Consider the following 23,147-nt stretch of genomic DNA (forward strand, 5'->3'; position numbering starts at 1 on the left):
GGCGGTGTGGGGAGCAGGGAGCTTTCGGGTCATGCGGGTGTCAGGTAGGGAGGATGGGCCTATGCCACCACTCCACCGCCACCACCCCCTCCTCCCCCCGGCTGGCAGCACGTCTGGGTCCGGCTCCGCAGCAGTCGGTGCATCTGCAGACTCCCGCCTTTGACTCCCTTTGTCAAAAAATGGGGGTGCTGCTATCACAGAATCACAGAATGTCAGGGATTGGAAGTGACCTCGAAAGATCATCTAGTCCAATCCCCCTGCCGGAGCAGGAACACCCAGATGAGGTTACACAGCAATGTGTCCAGGTTGGTTTTGAATGACTTCAGAGGAGGGGACTCCACAACCCCCCAGTGCTCTGGCACCCTCACTGAGAAGAAGTTTCTTCTCAAATTTAAGTGGAATCTCCCGCGTTTCAGTTTGAACCCATTACCCCTTTGCTATGGCGTCAGATCCCGAGGCATTAGGTATATAAACCTACCAGTATCTGTGAGATAACTGTGTGAAAGCAATGGGCAGGGAGGCTCGAGGGGGCACCAAAGCAAGTTTTCATGTTCTTCTTATCAGATAATGAACTGTTTAGTTATTTTTAGTAGTTTTAGGGAAACAAAGATGATTAAGGGAGTGGAGCATCTCCTCTATGAGGAAAGGCTGAGGGAGCTGGGTCCCTTTAGCTTGGAGAAGAGGAGACTGAGGGGTGACCTCATTAATGTTTATAAATATGTAAAGGGTGAGTGTCACAAGGATGAAGCTAGGCTCTTCTCAGTGACAGCCAATGGTAAGACAAGGGGTAAGGGGTTCAAACTGGAACACAAGAGGTTCCACTTCAATTTGAGAAGAAACATCTTCTCAGGGAGGGTGACAGAGCACTGGAACAGGCTGCCCAGGGGGGTTGTAGAGTCTCCTTCTCTGCAGACATTCAAATCCGCCTGGATACATTCCTGTGTAACCTCATCTGGGTGTTCCTGCTCCGGCAGGGGAATTGAACTAGACGATCTTTTGAGGTCCCTTCCAATCCCTGACATTCTGTGATTATTCTCCAAAGCAGGGACATCAAACTCATTTTCACCAGAGGCCACATCAACCTCGTGGTTGCCTTCAAAGGGCCAAATGTAATTTTAGGACTGTATAAATGCAACTACCTCTACAGTCCTAAAATTACATTCAGCCCTTTGAAGGCAACCGTGAGGCTGATGTTGCCCCTGGTGGAAATGAGTTTGACGTTCCTGCTCTAAAAAATTCACAGAAGGCTGATGGCTTACTTTGCCCTCTCCCACCAATTGGGTAAACTGTTAATGAAGGAATTCAGGTCCTTGAACATTTAGCAGTTACTAAGGCAATAAAAGTGTCAGCTTGACATATTTAGATGGAAAGCAAGACTCAGAATGTATCATAACATGCAGTTAATTTGATACTCTATGGCATGAAAACAAATGGTTGACCCTATGAAAGACTGGAGCGAGATGACATCTTGAGGAAAGCAGCATTGCTTGTGTCAAGTGTTCACTTGAGAAGTTGTTCCTTGCTTTAATTCAGTTATTTCCAAATCTTCTTAATGATACAACATTTCAATCTTTATTGTTTGGCCTTCGGATGTATAAATCTAATTGTTACATAATCTGTCCATGAATATCAGAGTGAGAACTTGAAATGTTCAGGATGATAAACTGTGAGTGCTGTGAGACTTCTCTTTGATCTGCATTATTGCCTCAGTCAGAGCACAGACTGAAATGGGATTGCCAACCTCCTGACTTCACCGCCAGGAATATAAATCAACATTAAAGATTATTTTTAAATGAAATACCAAGTTAAACGTTTGTACAAACACATCATCAAATAGAGGTTAAACTGCCTCTTTTTAAACCTCTTGCCTGCTGGCAAAAATAAAACTGTTCCAGTGACATTTTCTCTGCTCTGCTGTGACAAGGGCTGCATAAATATAGACACTGTGGATTAGAATAGACTTCAGCAATCTTCTACTTCCTTTGTAGCAGCCTCTTCTGCAGACAGTTTTCCATAGCTATGGGTGAAAAACAGGGAGTATAAAACTGGGATGTATGGCAAGGTGGTGACACTACAGCATGTCCCTGACGGCTTGTAGTCATAACTAACATTAGGGAAAAGGCAGCCTGGCTGGAGGGAAGGAGAGGGAGTGGGAATTTCTGACCCCAATCCAAATACAGATTTGCGATGTGGGCTGAGATAAGCCACGTGCTTTGAGATCTTTGATGGCATGTGCAGTGCAAATGGAGATTTTTCCTTCAACTTTGCCTACAGAAAGCAAGGAGTGTGATGAACTTTAATGCCAGCCTAGATAATTCTGATGCTTCCTGAAAGAGAAGTCACTCATGTCTCCAGCGGAGAAGCTGCTGGTGCCAAACCGATCAGTGTCACTCAGAATCAAACACGGGTTGGTTTTTTCTTCAGCTAGAAAAACAACAATTTGTCATGTTGTAATCTAACTGTTTCTTTCCATTTTTATGCTTTACATTCTATGCTGAACCTTCTCTCACCCCCCAGGAAGTGAGGAGACAGCTGCTTCTTGCCAAGAAAGTGTGGTCAGGTTGCTGGCACACACTGGGCAGGCAAGGGGCTTGTGTCCAAGGTTGGCAGGGGTGACACTTCTTGAAGTGCACGTGGCACTTCAAGTCAGTCATCACTTGTAAAACTCACAGGAAAGGAGAGAGAGGCAGCAGATGAAATGTTTGCAAGGTAAATATCCTCTTGGCACTGTATTTTCTACATGAGTTAGTGTCAATTAACGCATACAAAAACTCAGTGCTGGAAACAAGAGAATAACACTCTAAAGCCTGGGAAAAGCTCCACGTGTCCTTCCTGGTTTCCCACAAAAAACAGGCAAACAGCTAACTAAGCCAAAAAATGTACACAGCTCAATGGACATAGTTTTAAAACAGCCAGGCTATTTTCTGCTCTCTTCTTCCTTTCCCTTTCTCAGCGTGTTACAACTTAGCAGAGTTCTTGCTGTCCACGGTGTTAAACAAACACTCATGGACACTATTGTGCAAATCACTTATCCCGGATAACAGGTGGATTTTTACATTCTTTCTGCATATTTGAATCCATTATGCCAAGAGGGCCCAGAAGAAAGTGGGCATTAGCTTAATGCAGCTCTGAAAGAGGAACTGTCCAGGTCAGGAGAGCAGGAATGATGGGAAGAGCCTTCTAAATTGCTAAACAACTTGGAGCCAGTGACCAAATCCGTTTCAGCTGCTGGCCTGCCTGAAGTGAGCTGGTGATGGCCTTTAGCCCAGTGCTTATGGATGTCCGTGGCACAGTATCAATTTATTTGCTGGCAACCTTGTTAGAAAAGGCAGAAAAGCAATGGGCTTGGATGTTTCCCTTCTTATCTCCAGAGCTTAGTCCCCCCAGATCAGATACGGGGTGCTCTGGTGTGGTAGATGAGTGCACAGCTCCATTTTTGGGGTTTTACCTGTTCCCTGCTTCTTCCCTCCAGAGCATTGGTCTCTGGATCTGTTCCTGGAGCTCCTTTCCCCAGGACTGACGTCATTCATATGTAAAGGGGGAAGAACAAAGACAGCGCTCGCCTGTTTTCTTGTGTGATTTTTCAATACCCATTTCCCAATCCCGACGTCCGAAGTAACAACATCCTTTCAAACCGCCCCCTCTTGAAATGCCACAGTAGTCAAACAGCTGCAAATCAAAACACCTTGTAAACAAGTGACTGAAATCCCGTGGGATGCCCGAGGGCTTGGGCACGTCTCAGAGTGATTATAGTTCCTGCTATACAAATTGGAGTCCATGCAGCACAGTTTGTGCCAACTCCGAGCTCTTGCTTTTTATTTTTAGTCCTGTTTGTCGAGGGCTTCTCATGATAAAAAGAATGACATTCGGTATCACCGATACACAGATAAAATTGGATAGTAACCGGAAGTGATCGTACGACTAATCCTCCCCACTGAGACTTTTTCCATAGGATTTGGGATCCTGCGGGCCTTGAGGTCAGCTTTTCTCTGGGTTAATTTAACTTCTCATCAGCAAGCAGCTGAAAAATTGGACTCACATGGGACATATATGGTGAGTTTCATGCAAAGAAAGGAATGTCATTGTCATTGCTTCTGCCAACAGCTGGGACCATCTGGGACACTAAAGACAACATTGTCTAGATGTGTACAACTGACTGAAGGTTGTTTTTAGTAATCCTCTAAACCTTCTTCCCTTTTTGGGGCAACAAAAGAAGGCTTTTCCCTTCCATGCATGGGGTTTTGTACACAGAGTAGCTTAAGTCATCAGCAGGGCTCAGTCCTGAGACTTTCCCTAGTCCCCTAGACATTAGTAAGTCCCCAAACACTGATGCTGAACACATTATTCCTTTCTTTGGATGAAGCTGCCTAGGAGGAAGACAGGACAGAAGGTCTGTTAGATTACATCTCAAAAGCAGATCATCTCTCAGGAGGACAGGATCAGTTCTCATTTGTTTTGGCTTTTTTTTTTCTTCCCCTCTAAACTTTGGATTGCTTTCGTTTTTACTAGACAGTAAAACAGGAAAATACAAGAAATTAGCTGGTCAGCAAGCGCTCTCTATTGCTTAGAAACATGGAATGCAACCAGGCAGCATACCTAGTGCACCATCAAAGGAAAGTGGGATTGGTGGCTGTGTAGCACAAGGGGATTTAGCTGTGGTAATGTGGCAAAGAAAGTGTATCAAAACCAAAACTGTGAACCTGTAAGGCCAGTTACTTTTAAGCAGGTTAGGTAAAGGCAAAGGGAGAGGATAATATGTGGTGTGAACACGGTGTGACACAGATAGGGAATGGAATTTTTTCCTACTACAACTTATTGGAGGAGAATGGCTCCAGTGCCTGAAGATGGTTCATTTTATGTAAAAAATCTAGTGTGGTATCACTCTCATCACTTCTTGGCAAGGGAGGTATCTCCAGTTTAAGCCAGTGATCAGCTCTAAGGGAAAAGAAAACAGGCAGTTTCGAGTGTGGCAAGTGGATTTGGTCCTGCTCGTTTTTAAGTTCTGAAAAAAAGTCTTCTAGAGAAGTGGAAGTGCATCCCATGGCCTGCCTAAAGGCTTTCTCATTTGGAGGAAGGTCATAGGGTTCAAAGCTGTTTCTCACCTACTACTGTGTAGTATTGCCTTGATGTCATGCATCTTTATAAGTTATTTCATTCAGTGTTTTGGGAAGTCATGGAACTGGAACAATACACCCACAGCAGTTCCCTCTCTTATCCCAGCAGGCTCTGTAGTGAGCTACTTATGAGCTGTGCCTCACTAACTGATGGATGTCTGTCTGTCTGTCTATGTCTGGTATTAGTGTGTCTCTGGGGAATTTGGAGTAGGAATATTGATGGGTTTAATGAAGGGTGTAGAGCTGGGAAGGAGGAGAGGGACATCAGTTTGCAGTGTCATGTGGTTTGATGGCTGCTTGATCTGAGAACCCTGGGCTGAGAAGGCCCCAGGGCTTCATTGCTGCAAGCACTGAATGCATCATCACTCCTTTTCTCTACATTTGTGCTTCTGAAGCCAGTCAGTCATTTACACCTGACGGGGTAGCAGAAAAACAGAGTTAAGCAGGGCAGTGTTGCATTCATTTCGGCCTGCTTAGTTCAGTTTTGAGCTGGGATGAATACTTTTTAAAAAAATTGGAATAATCATAAAGGAACAAGTACTAGAAATGAGGTTCCGCAAGAGCATATGTAGAAATCTGTTTGGAGTCTTAGGCTCTTGCGTAACTGTCTCTGGCTAGTTCCGTAAACCTTTTTTCATCTGTCATAGTCTCCACAGACCCATTTTACTTGAAAACAAGAAATGTGAAAGTCCTGATGACGTAAAACGTGTGTGCTGTGACCTTTGCATAGTCTTTCCAAAAAGATTGTCCTTCCTCTTTCTATTTCATAAGCACTGTCCATCTGGCCTTGCCCTGCCACATCCCTGGATATGAAGAAATAGTTTCCCTCCTGTAGAGGGGAGGCAGTCCCTTAGGTTGACAATATAAGGACTAAAGCAATATTCACAAGTGGCCTATTGTAAGGGATTAATTGCTCAGTAAAGGTATATGTACACTCCAGTCACCTTTTAGCCTATGTTAAACCCTTCAGTGCTGTCAGACCTGTAGGGCAAATAATTTAAAGGTAGCTCAAGCTACCTGGTTGGAAATACTCCTTGTCTGACAAAGAACGAGCTATTTCCCCACATCATCAGATAGACCAAGATATTCTTGAACTGCTCACAAAACAAAGACAGACTGAATCATGTAGTTTTGCCAAAGTTATCCTATGTAAAGGAACAAGAAAGACTACTCACCTTGCTTTTTTTTTTTTTTTCCCTATCTCCTACAACGTGGGCTCTAACCTCACTGTTACAGGAAAAACTGCTTTTCCTAACTGTGAAGATCAATGAAAGACTAGGTGTTGCTCCCTGAAGGTTAATGGATCCCATAACTCTAGTCCTGTTCTTTAAAGATGCCTTGCTATCTAGTGTAACCTCAGTAAGTGTCCAAGGGGCATAGCTGTCTAAGAATCATGTATGTAAATATTATGAAGACATAGTCCATAGGCACCTGACCTTAGATAAATTCCTGTCCAAACATTCTGTCTGCTCACACAACCCCATCCATGCTCCAGATGTAGTGTGAGAAGACTGGTGGGTTGATATTCCCAGCCCTCCCCTGCACTAGCTTCTGATGACCTAGTTCTGGATAACCAAAGATCTCACTTCTTCCTTGGTCCAAAAATACTCTTGCATCATTTTGAAATCATGGTGTTCTCATTGAAGAATGCACATAATCCAATACTGTCTGTAGTGACCTCATGTTTGTATGTAAAATGGTGGTCAGGGCAGTTCATGCTAGCAGTAAAACAGATGGATTTACTGGAAAGGGATTAAATTTGTTTTTAAAGTGTCTGCAGAGCCAAATCAATTCCAAGGGTTTTCTGAGCTGCTGAACAACCAGAGGCAATCATTGCACTTTTCTGTTGCAGTTGCAGCCTTTTACCTCTTCTAGGCAGGGACTGTCTTCTACTCTGTATTTGTACAGCTGCTGATTTTGTAGGATGCCACCCCACCTGATATTCTGCAGCAATATGATGGTATTGGAGAGCCTCCACTCACAGGACAGTCAGCAGGACACCTCCCCAGTGCCCTCCTGTCCACAATACATGTGGGTGAAATACAGACAAACGCATCTGAGTTGGACATACATCTGATGCCAACTGCATTTGGCAACTGCGCTGGCACTGCAGAGGACTGCCCCAGGATTTCTAGTTATTTATAATTCAGCATCAGATTGGACCCAGTTGCTTCTGGTTAGAGATCTTTTTGCAATAACAAACTAAGATTACATGAAAAGCTTAAAAAAGAATTTCACCCCTCCAGGGCTAAATTACTTCCACTTATATACAACTGTCATATCTTTAAAGGGCAAACCCAGGAAGCTAACACTGAAAAATACAACTCTACAACTGAGATTATCTGCCTGCCCTCTCTAGGCAATCATGTCTCATATCTATAAGGTCTTTCATTGCAAAAAACAAAATTTAAGCTAAGTGGATGGAAGATTTATGCACAGAGTAGGAAACAACAGCTTGGGAGGAGGTGTATTCGAGTGCTGGAGCCAGTTACAAAGACAAACCTCAAACACCATACGACTGCTTTTACATAGCATCTCACTCATGTCTGGTAAAATCACTCCGTGCTCACCCAGACTTTGCAAACTACTAGTCACCAACTGAGAAAGGCATGGTGACGTATATGTTATGGTGGCATCCGGCACTGGCAAACAATCCACTTCCATATGTAGCTCAGGATCCATTCCAGACATTTTATAACTGATGTATTTTTTGTGAAATAATAATTGGAAAGCAGGTAGAATAAAACCCCTCTGTACCAACTTAACTGTCACACAGGAGGTCTCATGCTGATCAGCTCACCTTTGGGAATTTAATCTGGAGCAGAGTCACACAGGAACATGAAGAGGTCACGCTTTCTATACACTTTTTGTGAGTATTCCCAGTCATATGATGAGAGAGCAGTCACACTTCACATAGTGGCTGTATTCAGCCCTAATTATATACCGGGATTAATAATTGAAGCACTTAACCCCAGGGGTAAATGGATTTCCCTGAAGAACACAGAAGCTACAGAGGGGGGAGCTCAACTTGTCAAATGTCAAGATGTGGAGCTGCTCGTAACCCTTTGTTCAAAAATTTTCCTACAAAGAAAATTTTACTCTCTTCAGAAGCCTGAGGTACCCAGGGTTCATTGTCATGGTTCCTCTTACCCTGTTTTCAGGGATGACACAGGAGGAAAGTGGAAGGGGAGAAAGATGAGGAAAAAAGTAAACATTTTTCACTGTCCTTTTCTGTTAAAAAAATCAAGTAACTTACATAGAAAAGTCTGGAGTTCAGATTTTCTTCCAAAAATGGACTTTTCCTTTTTTTTTTTTTCCTTGTTTCTGCCTGTGGAAAATATCCCCTGTTGGTTTTTTTTTGTGTGTGTGTGTGTGTTTTTTTCCTTCTTTTTATGTAACTCAGGACCCAGCACTGCATTGTCTTCAGACACCAAGACCAGTGACTAACTTGTACCTTGACAGGAATCCTAGCCCATTCTTCACCCACAATCGTATCTTACGTCTCCAGCTGCTATAAATGCTTGGGTGGCTCTTCCCCAGGACTGGGCTCTGCACAGTCCCTCCCAGGAATGATATGAGAACAGACTCTCAAAGCAAATAGCTGAAAGGTCTCCTCCATTGAGAGAGTTAAAAAATCACTGCCCACTCATGTTTCTCTGCAGTTTGCTTCCCATTACATCTCCTTGTGTTAGGTACACCACAAGCTGTCAAGATTCTCTGTGAGAGCCTGGATGATCCTCTGAAGTGCATGCCCCTGAAATGCTCCTTGTGACTGAATTCTGCCCTATTGCCAATGAATCCTCAGAGATCCTGATTTAGGCACTGTATGGAGATGCTCAGATACAGCAGTGATGAGTTCAGCTCACAGGGAGCTGTGATGGTCCCCTGGTCAAACACTCTCAGCTGTGAGTGGACGTGAGAGTGACAGCAGGTTGGTCAGCGGTCCTTCCCAAGCGCCAGGCTGCACAGACAGTACGCTTTCACAGGCTGCAAGGGGAGCTGGGCTTTTGCAGCAGCTGTGCATGGAAGATGGTCTACATTGCCACTACTCCATGCTAAGCACCAAAATTGTAATCTGAAGTGGAGTGCTATGTCTGCTTTGCAGTGGCAATGCATGAGAAAGAACAAATTATGTTTCCAAGGGTTCTGGTAATATGAGAGTAAGAAGTAAGCTTAGAAATAGGGCATTTGTGTCTACCAATGCATATGTTCATATCACATGCAGCTACACCCCTTTCAATAGAATCGCAAGATTTCGAGAGACTGAATTGCTGTAGGCCTCCTGGGTTCATTCAGTCAGATGCAATTTGTCATTTAACCTTTCTAAGCAAATCTACCACTTGCCAATCTTGGTTTCATTTTATCATTCTTAGAACTGCTGAGCAGAAAGATCAAACAGTATGAAATACAACAATAAGCAAAGGCCATTTGATTAGTTCTGATTTTTTTCTTGAGAGACAGACCAATTTGCAATTGGTGATGCAGTCCAGGATGCATGGGATGTACAATCTTCCATGACTCTGCTGCAGTCTCAGGTTAATAGAGAGGAAGGAGTAGCTGCCTGCTTTGCTGAGTTCATTGCCATTGCTTCTTGCAAGGCTCTCTCTGTTCCAGAAGGAGCCTGTAACTCACTGACTGATCAACAGAAATTAGGTAGGAGTGGCTGAGATTCTTGAGCAAAATAAAAAAAAATTCCAGGATGCCTGTGGCTGTCCAGAAATCCTGGGCAGTGGAACAGCACACACAGGCAGACCATCTTCACTGCATTTGCATCCAGGACTCCAGCCACTTTGGAAGAATGTGTGACTGATCCATACACATGGCTCCGAGTTGTCACTGGGGTGATGCTTTATCTCCCCAGCCTCTGACTCTCCCACAGATAATTATACCCATTCTCAGTCAGGCTTAATGGCAATGGCTTGGTACCAGCAGCAGAACTGTTTTGAAAATCTAGACTAAAATTCCCCAAATGAAGTGGTGGATCTGCCGTGGCCTGGATCGTCAGCTGCATGGCTTTCTTCTAAGCTCATGGGCATCCTCAAGAAGTTTCCCACCAATTTCAGTGAGTTTTGTGGAGAGAGTTTCAGATAGAACAAAGTAAAAAGAGCTTGGGCTGAGGTCTTAACCTGATCCTATCCAACATTATATACTTAAAGCCTCATCAACTGCTATAGTCAACTAGGGGAACGTGCCGCTCCAGAGAGCATATAAAATCATATCTCTTTCCATTAGCCATAGGGAGGCAGGAGAACTACAGTTTAGGTCTTTTAGTTAAGTGCCTTACATTAGGCAGTCCTCTCGTGTGGTCTCAAGCAGTTCATTTTCACTGTGCCTCTTGGCAGCTCTGAGATAAGGACAGTTACATTTCCCTGTTTGTACCTCTTGGCAGCTCTAAGATAAGGACAGTTTTATCTCCCCATGTATAAAAAAGTTGGAGGTCTTAGAAAAAAAGCTTTATAGAAGTACAAGGAATTATTATACTTCAGCAAAGAAAACCCACTGTCGAAAGAATCCACACACATGGACTTCAGTCTCCATCCGTCCCTCTCTTCCACTGCAACCACATTACTACATCACCAACTCACTGTCAGTTCTTGAGCATCGTAACTATTGTTTATTCAGATTTATTTCAGCTCCAACTAGTGTTCAGACTAGAGGCTAAGAGCTTTCTGCAAGATTGGTTTCAAGTAGATATGCAAAGAAAGGCAGCTGGGCAGCCGTCCTATTTCCCTTCTAGCAGCTTTTGTTATGATTTTACATGTGAAATCTGCTGATGGGGTGGAGACTGAACTGTTTTTCTGAACTGCCTTGTTCACTGATACGAAAAACTCCTCTCTTAAAATGAATCAGACCAAACCCTTATGACACTTATCCCATGATCCAAAGAGTGGCTTTGCATTTGGCCACAAGAAAAGCAGCATTTTTTTTTGCAACATGGAACTGGGAAAGTTTCAGGCAGTGACTCTATTAAACAAATTATACAAAGTCATGACTGAGGGAACTTTTCATTTCCCTGTGAATTACCAGATCAAGCAGCCTTGTCTAATCCCTGTTCTAGCCTTTAAAGTTGGGACATGTTTTAAATTCTCTGCCAAAATCTATTTTTAAAGTTGTTATTGCAGTAGCTGCCAGATATGACGAGGCAAGTGCCTCCCCCCATTTGTCTAAGGGAATAAGTGCATGGAATAACACAGGCATAGACCAAATCTCCCAGATGAGGCTCCTAAAGCACTGTGCAGTCTTTAGTGAGTTAAAGTTTAGTGAGGCAGGGCAAATGGCAAAAGGCATCTGCAAAAAGGATGTTGCTCCTTGAAGAACAAAGGGAGTGAAGGTGTGTCTTGTAGACAGTGATTTACTCAAGGTGATGTCATCACTAGGAGTCCTTCCCATTGATCTCAGTCATTACAAACATCATAATTAGAGCTTGCTGAATAACATTCACAAATGGTGTATCGGTATGTTCAGCACATTACCTTCTGCTATCAGTTTTGACTAATTTGCTTGTTGGTTCAGAGGTTACAAAGTGAGAAGGAGCCAGTGTCATTGTTAGTCTGAGCTCCTGCTTACCATAAGCCCATAAGCTGCAGGATCACACTGAAATGCTGCTTCTTGGAAATACAGGGTTACTTTCAAGGAAATTCCTTTTTTTTTTTTTTTTTTTTTTTACATATTGCTAGCAAATGGAGAAATCCACCAGAAGCCTTACAAAAACTGCTTAATTACTCTCACATCTAAAAAAATCATCCTTTTTTTTCTTGTCAGGATTTGTCCGTTTAACTTCTGTGTCATGTAATTTATTTGTCTGCCAGTTTGAACAACCCTCCATTATCAAACCTCTGGTTTTATATCGGCACTGAGAGATTGTGATCAAGTCAACCCTTCACCTAATCTTTATTCAAGCAAATTGAGTTCCTGGAGATTTTCACTGTAAGGCATGCTTTCTAGTCCTTTAATCAGCCCAGTATCTCTTCTCTGTGCTTTTTCCAATGTGTTATCATCCTTCTGGAATTATTCAAAAATAACCTTTTCATTAGTCAAGCCGTTCTTCTTGTGGTTGAATAATCTTTGCCTGATGGTTGGTTCGTTATATTGTTCGTGAATTGTTAACATGAACAGCTGTAGAGGTCTCTTTTACAGCTCCACTGGCCATAGAAGACATTTTCATGTGGTTTTAGTTCTTCTTCTGGACATGTAAAAATGTTCCTGTGTCCCAGGATGGAAAAGGACATAGAAAACAGCTCAGCCCAACTCCTTGTTTCCTGCAGATTGCCAGAATCCTTTGGTATGCAAGAAATTCTGAGAGAGACATTATATGTCAACCGTACTCCTGAACTGGGGAACTCCTGAAAGAAGGGCATGTTTATCACCCTAAGAAGCTTCTGAAGTGGCTGCTTCAACTGATGCTAGTTACTGTATCTACTGCTTCTTAACCTGTCAGTCCCAGTGATTTAGCTTAATTACCAGGCTTCATGCTAAATGATTGACATACTGGGGTATTTGAGAATTAAGAGAAGGCTGGTGTGACTTCTGGGCAAAGATTCAATACCATAGAAGGCTATCCTCTCTTGAGAATGTCCTCAGTAATTTTCATCTACATCTGAAAGAGCTAGATGCCCACAAGAAAACTGTGTCTGTACAACAATAACACAAATTTTAGCTCAGCAGAATATCAAGTCCCTTCTTAATTACAAATTAATTTAACTCCCTTCTTCTTGGCTGTCATTGGCTGCAGTGAAACAGGCTGTGGAACTTCCCCTTTAGCTTTTCATTAGAAAGCCACTTTTTCAGTTTCATGTTCTAGGCTTCAGCTGAACCCTCCTTTCTTGCCAGCGTATGTTTCCATTGAACACACAGCCTGGTGAGGAAATAGCCCCTTCCCTATCCTGCAGCGCCCCCTGACCCCACTTCAACCGGATAGGCAGTTGTGGTTGTGTTTACTCTGAGTCTCTCTGAAGCCATTGAGGTACTACAGCCTAAACTCTCTTCCCTGCTACAGAACACTTCAATACGAGCAACTTCTCGCCTTCCAGGTGAAAATCAGTGTGATAAGAAAGTTCTCATCCTTGGGTCTCACTCTCTTTCTGCAGTTTTGAATCCTTGCAAGCAGCTCTCAGTGCCATCAGTATGGTAAAAAAAGCCTCTCTCTGCAACTTTCAGCTAGAAGTTCAGAAAGCCACAGCCATATCCAGGCTTTGATCTTAAGCCAAAGCCAAAGCCAACCTCCTTTGTTCCCCAGACCTTTTAGTTTTGGTTTGACAGGCACAAGTGCTGTTGTCTGTGCTTTCCTTCTTCTCCCTGTTCCCCCTTTTCATCCCTTCACTTCCCAAACCTTGGCTGGGTGTCTGCAACCTTATCATCCCTGCAGGAGAAGGTGTGTATGAACATCTGCTTCATAGGTCACCAAGACAATGCTGGACCAAGGGAAGCGGGCAGGCAGGACCTAGGTGATTTGGCCCCAAATGTCAAGACAATGGGCTTCCCTGCCATGGTTTTCTCCCAGTCTAACTCACAGCAGAAGATGATGCACACTCTGTCCTAGTTGCTAAAAATGCCCATGAGGGAAAGGCTTTTTAGTGTGGAAATCCTGAGGCTGTGTCTCTTCTGCCAGAGCCTGCTTCATGACATGCTGAACAAATAGGGCACATTTTTAAATGTATCCCCCAGTTGGGATGCTCCAGCTTCAGACATAATGGCCTGCAGTTAAAAGGTGCTGAACAACCTTCACAGTCATTAGTTTCAAAATATTGGATAGTCAGCACTGCTGAAGCTCTTCATGTCTGTTTCTTGGCCTCTGAGGAAACCTTGGCAGTGACGACAAAGAGAATGGTGAGCCACTTGCCCTGGGTAGGGAAGGCAGAGAAGTCTGTGATTCATTACCTTCCTACACACCCCTTATTCGTATAGACTTTATTACTAATTGCTGATTTTAGGTATCAGTGCCAGTCACTCCTAATGAGCTGTACACCCTTAGGAGCTTTGGGTGCTCTTGATCTGATGGAACTGAAGAAGGTAGTATTGAGGGGCACGTCTGAAGTACTGCCATGAACCTCCCTGTGTCTCAGAGCTTTGTCAGTGTGCTCACTTGAAAAACTGCCTGTAGTCTCATAGGAAAATGAAATCAAAGGAAGAGAGAAAACAACCTAATATAAGGGCAGGTACATGTTCTTTCATACTTCTTAAGTGCCACTGAGGGCAAAGCATTATCATTACAAAAACAGCTGCTATTTGTCTAAATCCTTCCCTAACACTTGTGGTAAATCACTTTGGTCATTTACATTCAAGTTCCTCCCTAAAGCTTTGCCATAGTGATTTGGGCATGAGTTCAAGTACCTGGCAGCTGGAACTATGCCCCTACTAAAGACTGACATTCCAGGCCTCCCCTCATGGAGAAGAGACTTGGTCCCCTAACTGAGCTTCAGCATCCAGTACAAAGCCTGTCAGATTTCATTGTTAACGAGTGAGGAAATAAACTGGCTCTAATTATTATATGAAGAGCTTAGATGGAATTTTACAGGGAAGAAGCTTTGTCTAGAGATTATAGGAGGAGACTCTGAGCCAGGACTCCCAGGTTTTATTTCTGGTTCTGCCCCTCATTCATTGAGTGGCCCCAAACAAATGTTGTATCTTGTTTTTCCCCCATCTGGAAAAAAGGGGTGATGATATCAAACTTCCTGGCATAAGTGTTTCTAGGCCTAATTAATTAACAGCAGTGAAGCAATCTGAGTTTTCAGTTGGAAGATGCCATGGTAATAATCAAAGAAATATTTCTATCTGCCTTTGGTATTTGGCATTGTCATTCTTTTTCATGTATAGATGACAGCACTCAATAACAGAGAAGAGAGCTTTCAGTCTACTGACTGGTGACTGGGCATTAAGCAAAATAGTGTGTAACTGAAAATCTCCTGAAATTGCATTTCTTCTCAGGCTGTGAAGAACAGATAGACAGGCTTTTGATCAACTATTTGCCAGTCTAAAATTTTCAACTAATTGTTTTATGCAAACATACCCTTTTGCAAAGGCTTACCATGGCTTTTGTTTGAGTAGCTTCTATCCGTGCAGAGTGGCAAAGCTACTCACGTGATATTGTGTCTGCTCCTTAAGTGGTTAACGCTCAGGCTCCCAAATACCTTTTAATACCATACAATTACAGAATTAGTCAGGTTAGAAGGGACTTCAGGAGGTCTCTAGATTAATCTCCTGTTCAAAGAAGAAGGAATTCAGTTATAAGATGAGAACAGGTTGCTCAGGGCTTTCAACAGTTGGATCCTGAAAACCTTCAAGGATGGTGACTGCACAGCCTGTTTGGGCAATTCTTGGCTGTCCTCACGATGCAAATGCTTTTCCTTGTAGAACTGAACTTCTTTGATTTTAATTTATGTTCATTGTCTTTTGTCCTCCCACCATGCACTATGGTGAAGAGCCTGGCTCCATTTTCTTGATAACCTGCTTGTAGGAAATGTCAGGCTGTTGTTTGTCCCTCACAAAGCCATGTCTTCTCCAGCCCAGTTCCCTCAGCCTCTTCTCACAGGGCTTTAGCCCTCTATTGTCTTGGTGGTCTCTGCTGAACTTGCTCCAATGTATCAACGTATTTCTTGTACTGTGTTCAGTACTCTGGTGTCATCTGAGTACCTAGGGAAGGGGGATACTCACACCTGTCAACCTCCTGGCTGAGACCCTGTTAGCCTAGAATACCTTTGGCTGCCTTCGCGGCCAAGGCACACTGCTGGCTCATGCCCGGCTTGCTCTCTGCCTGGGTCCCCAGATCCTTTTCTGCAGGGCTGCTCCCCAGCCCATCAGTCCCCAGTCTGTACTGCTGCAGAGGCGCTTCCTTCCCAAGTGAAGGACTTTGCATTTGTCCTTGCTGAATTTCATAAGCTTTCCTGTCAGCCGATTCCTCCAGCCTGTCCAGTGCTCTTTGAATGGCAGCCCTGCATTCAAGGATATAGACTGTCCCTGTCATTTTGATGTCATCTCCAAACTTGATGAGCATGGACTCCATTGCTTCATCCAGACAGCTGCTAAAGGTGTTTCAACAGGACAGGCCCCAGGCTAGACCCCTGCAGTACCCTCTTGTTGCCAGCCTCCCGGTACAGCACAACAAATATCCACTCCTCTCTGAGCCTAACCACCTAAACCAGTAATTTACTTTCTGCCATTCCACCCATCCAGACCATAACATTCTAACTTGAATACAAGAATATTGTGGTAGACAGCATCAGGCTTTGTTAAAATCATGGTAAAATGCCTGCCAAGAAATTACATATGAATAATAGCTACATATATTTACCTCCATGTGTGTTGTGTGCATACACATGTGCTTATTGAAAACAGACTTGTGAATTACTGTGCAGTCACAGTCTAAAAGCCAGTCAGCATGGTAATGAAGTGAATTTGTGTCTTGGAGTTCAATTTAACACGTGCTCTGTGTTTTCCACTTTATAGTCTTCCGTTTTACCTTTGACTAGTATTTTTTGAAGCAACCACGTTTTTCCTTAGATCCAACTCCAGTCATGAGTCAACTGGGTCTCTGCATCTGGCTGATGGAGCTACTTCTAGCCATAAGTGAGTTTTTGGAGTTTTTCCTCCCCCTGCCTTCAAAAGGAGTTCCTTTTTTTTTTAACTTCTGTTTTCCTTGGTAAATGTCAAACAGGAGATATGGACCACCAATAAAATAATGGGAAACTCATGAACTTAGAGAATGGATGTGAGTGAGACACTCCAGGAGGACAGGATTGGCTCCATGCCTGGCTTGCATGGGCTCATCAGCATAAACAGTATGGATCTCAGGCACCATCCACTGTATATTTAGGCTTTAAAATTAAACTAGATCTCCAGCTTCTATCATCACATCTTTGCTACTGATTTTCAGCTCTGTCCTGTTTCTGTTGTCTCATCTCCTGTTTGGAGATGCAGTGCAGAGAGAAGTTTTCACCTGCAATTGAGAAGTAGAAGCTGGGTACGCCCCTCATCATCTCTTCCTCTTGCTGGCAACACTATTTTTCTGATGAAGTTAAGAATATTCTCTGAGACCTTCTTGGTGCAGAGCGAGGCTGCACATGCAGGAAGTGTGTGTGTGTGTGTGGCTATTTTTCAGCTGAGTTGGGGAGATCACTCCCTCTCAAAACTTTGAGCCATTCAAGGTGGATGGTGCCTAAGTGAGCTGCTCTGCTGCAAAATTGGAGACATCCTCCATAGTACCTCAGTGGGTGCTACTTAACTTTGGTGCAGCCATAGTCAAGAGTATAGTTTGCAATGTACAACATGATACCAACTGTGCCATGCTGAGGTATGTACTGACCTCTGCTTAGTTGGCAAGAGGAGACTTTCTGAACATCTGATCCCTCAGATCTCCCATCTCCCTTCCAGGTACAAAAGAATTGTACGTGAAGGACTGGTGCTAAAAGGCAGGTTTCCTATATCTGTACAGCACACAAATTTCAAAAATCCCATGTTTGGGCAATTCTAGCTTCCCCTCTTGGACAATGTTAGCTATATAATGACACCCAGCCAGATAACTTAGAGGAAACTGATTTTTTGAGACTGGCCTGTCAGCTCATGTCTGAGGCCCCATGTTGAGCAGTGTGCTGGACGTGCACCTGTCCAGGAGTCAGGCAGCACTACAGGAATGAAATAAAGCATGTGAAAATTACTGTGTGTGAAAAATGCAGAGGTTGGTATTGATGTCTGACACAGCTAGTGCAGCCTGGGGGAGCAGATGGCTGGATGTTGTTTCTAGCTGATCTCCCACCAAAGTGCACCGAGGACCTTTGTAAACATGCAGCTACCTCCTCCCAACAGCGCTCATGTGAATGTCGTGGTAATTATCATTTCAATTTGCCAAAAAATGAAATAACTGACCTAATGCACTTGATCAGGCTGTGGTAAAGCCCAGTCTTATGACCCCTGAACCCCTCAATTTTCTGTGTAATTAAAGACAGAAATCCTTCCTTTACCAGTTCTGTGACACAGCACTGGGTGACAATCAGGCAATTGCCTGAATGGCTTAATGAGCCCTCTAAAGCCCTGGAGAGAGTGGTTGAACTTGCTGTTGGATTTTTCCATCTTGTTTTCTGGCAGACAGAAAATGAAATCTCTTGTGATGACCTTAGCTGTGAATGTAGGTACTGCAGCCTGTTTATAATGCCAGGGTGATTTACCAAAATTGGGTCCTGTTGGAGTGAGAAGAGAGGTGATCTCATCACTCAGCCTTCCTAGCCATGCAAGTATGTATTTGCGTGATGAAGTCACAGTCATGAACTGGCTAATCCTCCCTCTCTTCCAGGGTGACATCTGCACCACTAGGTCTCAGTGTCAGAGATGTTGGTTTTGCCAACAGCTAATGATATTTCACAGCGTTTCGGGGAAGGGTCCTGCGCTTTACATGCTGGAGACTGCAAATGCTGTCCTTCCTACTGCTATGAAGCGACTGTTGTGTACCTCTTGGACCTGATGTAATGACAGTCAGGAAGTCCTGGGAAGCCACAGAGGTTCATGATATGCTGTAGACACATACCAGAAGATTTTGCCTGAGATGTGTGGCCCACAACAGGAGTGAGAAGAGCCTCCTTTGCCCCAGCTGTCTGTAGAGTGTCTGCAACCCACAGCCCAGCCGGTGCTGTTGTGGACACACTGCCCACCCTGGGCCCACAAATTCTGTTCGCTTCAGTCAAAATAATTTGATGCAGTCACTGGAGACATGGGGTTTGCAGTTACCACAGCCACCCGCACAGACACACATGCTCCTGCAACCATCTTCTTTGTGCTATGGTTTCAGTAAGCAAGCAGACAAGTCTGCTTGTAAGACACAGTGGCGTGTCAGCCAGCGGGGATGGTTACAAATGTGGCTTTCTCCAGCTCTACTTAACAAGACCTCCTCCTGCTGCTTTGAACAATGTGTTGTTACCACAACACGACATCTAGTTAAGAAAAGAAAGCCAAGAACAATCCACCCAGACTTCAAAACTTCCCCCTTCTCTTCACCAACAGATTTTTCTCGTCAGGTTCAAATTATTTGTCAATGAGTGCTGGAAAAAGCTGTTGCTCTGGTTTGGCCTGTATTTATTTGCTGCCCCAAATCAACAGAAGGTATTTCTGGGAAGGGAACATCAGGGGGTGCAAGAAAATTACATTGGCCTATAGTAAAATTGAGGCTAACTTTTTCAAGAGCTGGGCTGTGGTGGTGGTGATTTCGTACTACTCCATTGTGGCTCTGCTTCCTGGGCTAATGTGTCTGGGCCGTATGCTGTAATTTCGGGCTTTGGTGACCCAAGAGCAAAACGCAAGAAGCCACAGGTAGCATTACCTGCCTTGGTGGGCAGGCTGGCTGGGTCACCTCTCCGCATCTCAGCTCATAGGTGAGGTACACCAGGAGGGCAGCGAGAGGGATAGTCAATGCTTGTGCTTGCTCTTACTATAGCTCTGGAGGGACTCTGCTACTCATTTGCAAGGGAGCCAGGTAGTGGATGGATGTTGTGCAGAACTTCAGTCTCCCAGTCTGTCAAGCTTGAAAGTTTTTCCAGCTTTCAATTTTGTCTGGAGTTTCTCTCTTCAGACTCCCCCCTTGTTCAAACAGAGCCTCAACTCTGGCTGGGTCCCAGAGATAGATACCAAATGGCGCTTTTTTCCCTTTCTTTTGCTCTTTCTTCCTCCTCATGAAGCTGGCAGACTCTCCAAACACATATCCAACCAACGCACAGTGCATTCGAAAACAGGCCATCTGGCTGAGCACTCCTTGAGAATGAGAAGACAAGAAAAACAACCCTCTTGGAGCTGGCAGCCGAAAGGCAGGCAGCCCGTACGTGGACTTGATCTCGTGGTGCAATCCAAGAGCCATCCAATCCAAGGGCATTGCAAAAAAGCTCTTTCCTAATGAGCAGAATATGGCTTTCTCCAGAAGCGGCTCCAAGTCAACAATTTGAGTGGGATGCTGTAACTCTCCTCGCTGCACATGTGCTCATTAATTAAAGCCACTTTGGAAGATGCCCCTGACACCCCCGCCAGGGCTGCCAGCCTACCCTCCCCGAAATCCTGCCTGCTGCTTTGCAGCCCCCTGCTGAGCAGGGACCTGCGGATCCCTGAGGGCAGGAGAGGGCCAGCAGCATCCAGCTTGTAACCACAGAACGGACCCCTTGCGTCACCAGCGGACAGTTGCGTGGGGAGCAGAGAACTGGAAGGAAGTTGCACTCCGTTTGCTTTGCTGTTGTTTTTCTCCCCTCTGAGTTTGGTAACAGCCAGAGTGCTCCAGGCATCAAACCACTTTGTGCAGGTCAGCAAGCAACAGGGAGGAAAGGGGGCTGAGCGACCCAATATTGCAATTCTTAGCTATTTTGCTGATTATTGAGGACGGGGTTCACAAAATTAGGGTGGCTGAGGTGAATGCAGAGCCATTAATAGCCAAATCCCTGAACAGTAGAACAGGCATCACTCAGGGAAACAAGTAGGGGATGAGTTTAAAATAGATTAAAGAAATTACATCGCATTTGGTAGAGAACTTCTGGAAGTTGTTGGCCCAACAGGCTGTAGAGGCAGATAGCATCAGCAGGCTCAAAATGGGATTAGACAGATTTGCAGACAGCAGATCCATAAATGGATGCTAAAGGGAACAGGCAAGATGGACAATCTAACAACCCAATCCAACAAAGGTGAATACTGAAGAAACACAAAGGAGTGGGAAACGTCCAGGCCTGTGTGCTCTCACTGGATGGTCTCTCACCTTGTCCCACTCGGGAGCAGTGTGCTGGGTTGGGACGGCCACTGCTCTAGCCCAGAAGGGCTGTTCTTCGGTTTTTATTGTGGGATTCAGTCCCTGTGCCAGCCTGACCTGAAGGTCATACGAACAGATTGTTGCCTCTTTAAATTACCAGAAGGAAGCTAGAATCTGATTTTTCGTAAAAAAATGGATTTGTGGAACATATTTCCATGAACATTAACAGTCACAAGGCTGACTTAATCTGTTTGGTGTCCCAGTCACTACATTTCACCCAGTGACTGATTGATTCATTTGACCCTTTATCTTCTTACTTGGGATCTCCTTGTTTCTGCACCTGCTCTTGTAGTACTGGTGGGAGCAAGGACAGCTCAACTTTTGGCAGATCATATAGCTGGATCTCAGCTGGGTGTGTGTGGGTTTCTGATGGCTAGTTACAGCTCTGTGTCTCCAGATGGCTATTGCTCAGGTTTCTGCTGTGGCCTCTTGCGTGCAGTTGTGTTTCCAAAGTGAGGGACTAACGCTCTTGATCTTTTGACTTTATTAACTCAAGAGTAGAATTCTGTCAGTGAAAAATTGCTTATTTATCTTGAAAAAATTATGACAAAGGATGCAAAGCACCAATGCATGTCCTTAGGAGCTCTGTGTTTCTTGCTACTAAGGTATCAGAAGCATTCAGTGCCTCTTCTTTTAATCAACAGGCAATTTAGTTGTCACCAACTGACAAAGGTGAAACCTAAAATTGAGATTTTGCATCATTCGTTTTAAACCCACTGCTTTATAAGCTTGAACAATGACAGGGAGAAGTTCCTAAACTGTAAAGAAAATTAAAAATAGGGATTAGATGGAATCAAATATGCCCCTTCTTTGGCACTAACTTAATTCAAACACAGGTGGCTAGTTCAGAAAAACCTGGAGATGACAGGGATAGAGACCTGTACTAAATCAGGATGAAGCACAGCAGTGCAATTGCTAAATCGTACCAGAGAGAATGTAAAGAGTAACTGGGAAGCCACAGTGTGGAAAAAAATGGGGAAAGGGGCACAACAAATTAGAAGGGACCTCTGGGTCATTGAATCTACTCCTCTGCTGCCGTGATATCCCACAACCGATAAAGATCTGTCTTTAAACAGTGAAGTTTTCTTATTCCCATTGTTCATGTGTGAACGTTATTCTGAACTTCACTCTGCTGTTGTTTTGAATGCTTCTGCTAGTTTGAAACCTGAATTTATTTATGACCAGTGTATGCTCACTTTAAGATCTTTCCTTTTTTAAACTCCAACCTGCTATTAGCCACATTTAGTAAAAGTTTTATGGCATAATTCTTCTACAAATATGCGTGTTCTGTTATGCTAACATTGTCCCTTCTTTATTTTTAACTTACAGGAAAGCAGAATAATATGCAAAGACAAGATGAAAGAGATGTTTCAGGTCTACGTTACAATTCAGATGGAAATTCAAATCAGCTGAAGACATCAGAACAAAATGCTTTGTGTTTCTGTGCTATAAGTTACTCAAGGGATAGTTACATGTAATATGCCTTTCAGTACATATTGCTTCCTTTACAGCCTTTGATGTTATCTTGTCAAAGGTAGATTCCCTTCAGGAATGTGCTCTGAGGTCCGAGGCAAGTCAGCTGGAGCTCTGGGAGTGTGTTGTCTCCAGCGAACCAGGTTCCTAACTTGCTTGAGATGTTTGTGTAAACAGCACTGTTGACATCGAGTATCAGGATATATTCTCATGCTACTGAGAATATCGAGTGAATATCAGTTGTGCTATGGGAGTGTCATTTTTGCCTTATATTCCAATAAAATGAATTAAGTTTTCTTCAGGTCGATTCCAAAATTAGACTAAGGATGCCAGTTGCAACGATTTTATAGTGAAAAAATGGGGTTTGAGAGAACAGATGTTTTCATAGAAGGTGTTTGCTGTCCTTCCAATGTGTCACCATTTCAGAAACCCAAAAGCCTTAAAAGCAAAAGAGATTTGATTGTTGGCAGTTTAGCAATTATTCCCCTCCCCTTCCCCCAGTGTTTTCCAATGGAAAATATTCAGGGTCTGGGTTTTCAGCCCTTTTCTGAAATGTCAACATTTTCCAATGGGTGAAGAAGGGGAAAAGAGAAGAAAAGAAAAACATGTTCTGACCAGCTCCAGTCGGAGCCAAATGGTTCAGTCTTGGAGTTGGTCAGGGAAGAATGCCGGAGGAGAGAAAATGGGAGTGTCTTGGTTCCATGCACAGCCTGGCTGGGCTGAGGGCTGCATATCACAATCCATTCGTATGAGTCATTCCGGCCGACATTTTGCCAGGGGAGTGTGTGTAGTGGCTT

General features: G+C 43.9%; 1 long non-coding RNA gene across 2 annotated transcripts; it reads left to right on the forward strand.

Moving 5' to 3' along the window:
- Position 1: 1 nt before the first annotated feature.
- LOC139827546 (uncharacterized) lies at positions 2-22,651 on the forward strand. 2 transcript variants are annotated; one of them, XR_011738264.1, is made up of 2 exons: positions 2-44; positions 22,207-22,651. It is a non-coding gene; the product is annotated as an uncharacterized lncRNA (long non-coding RNA). The 2 variants fall into 2 exon arrangements; XR_011738265.1 differs by lacking the exon at positions 2-44 and adding an exon at positions 2,525-2,709.
- The last annotated feature ends 496 nt before the right edge of the window (positions 22,652-23,147 follow it).

This window comes from Patagioenas fasciata, chromosome 3, assembly GCF_037038585.1.
Source record: "Patagioenas fasciata isolate bPatFas1 chromosome 3, bPatFas1.hap1, whole genome shotgun sequence".
Taxonomy (NCBI): domain Eukaryota; kingdom Metazoa; phylum Chordata; class Aves; order Columbiformes; family Columbidae; genus Patagioenas; species Patagioenas fasciata.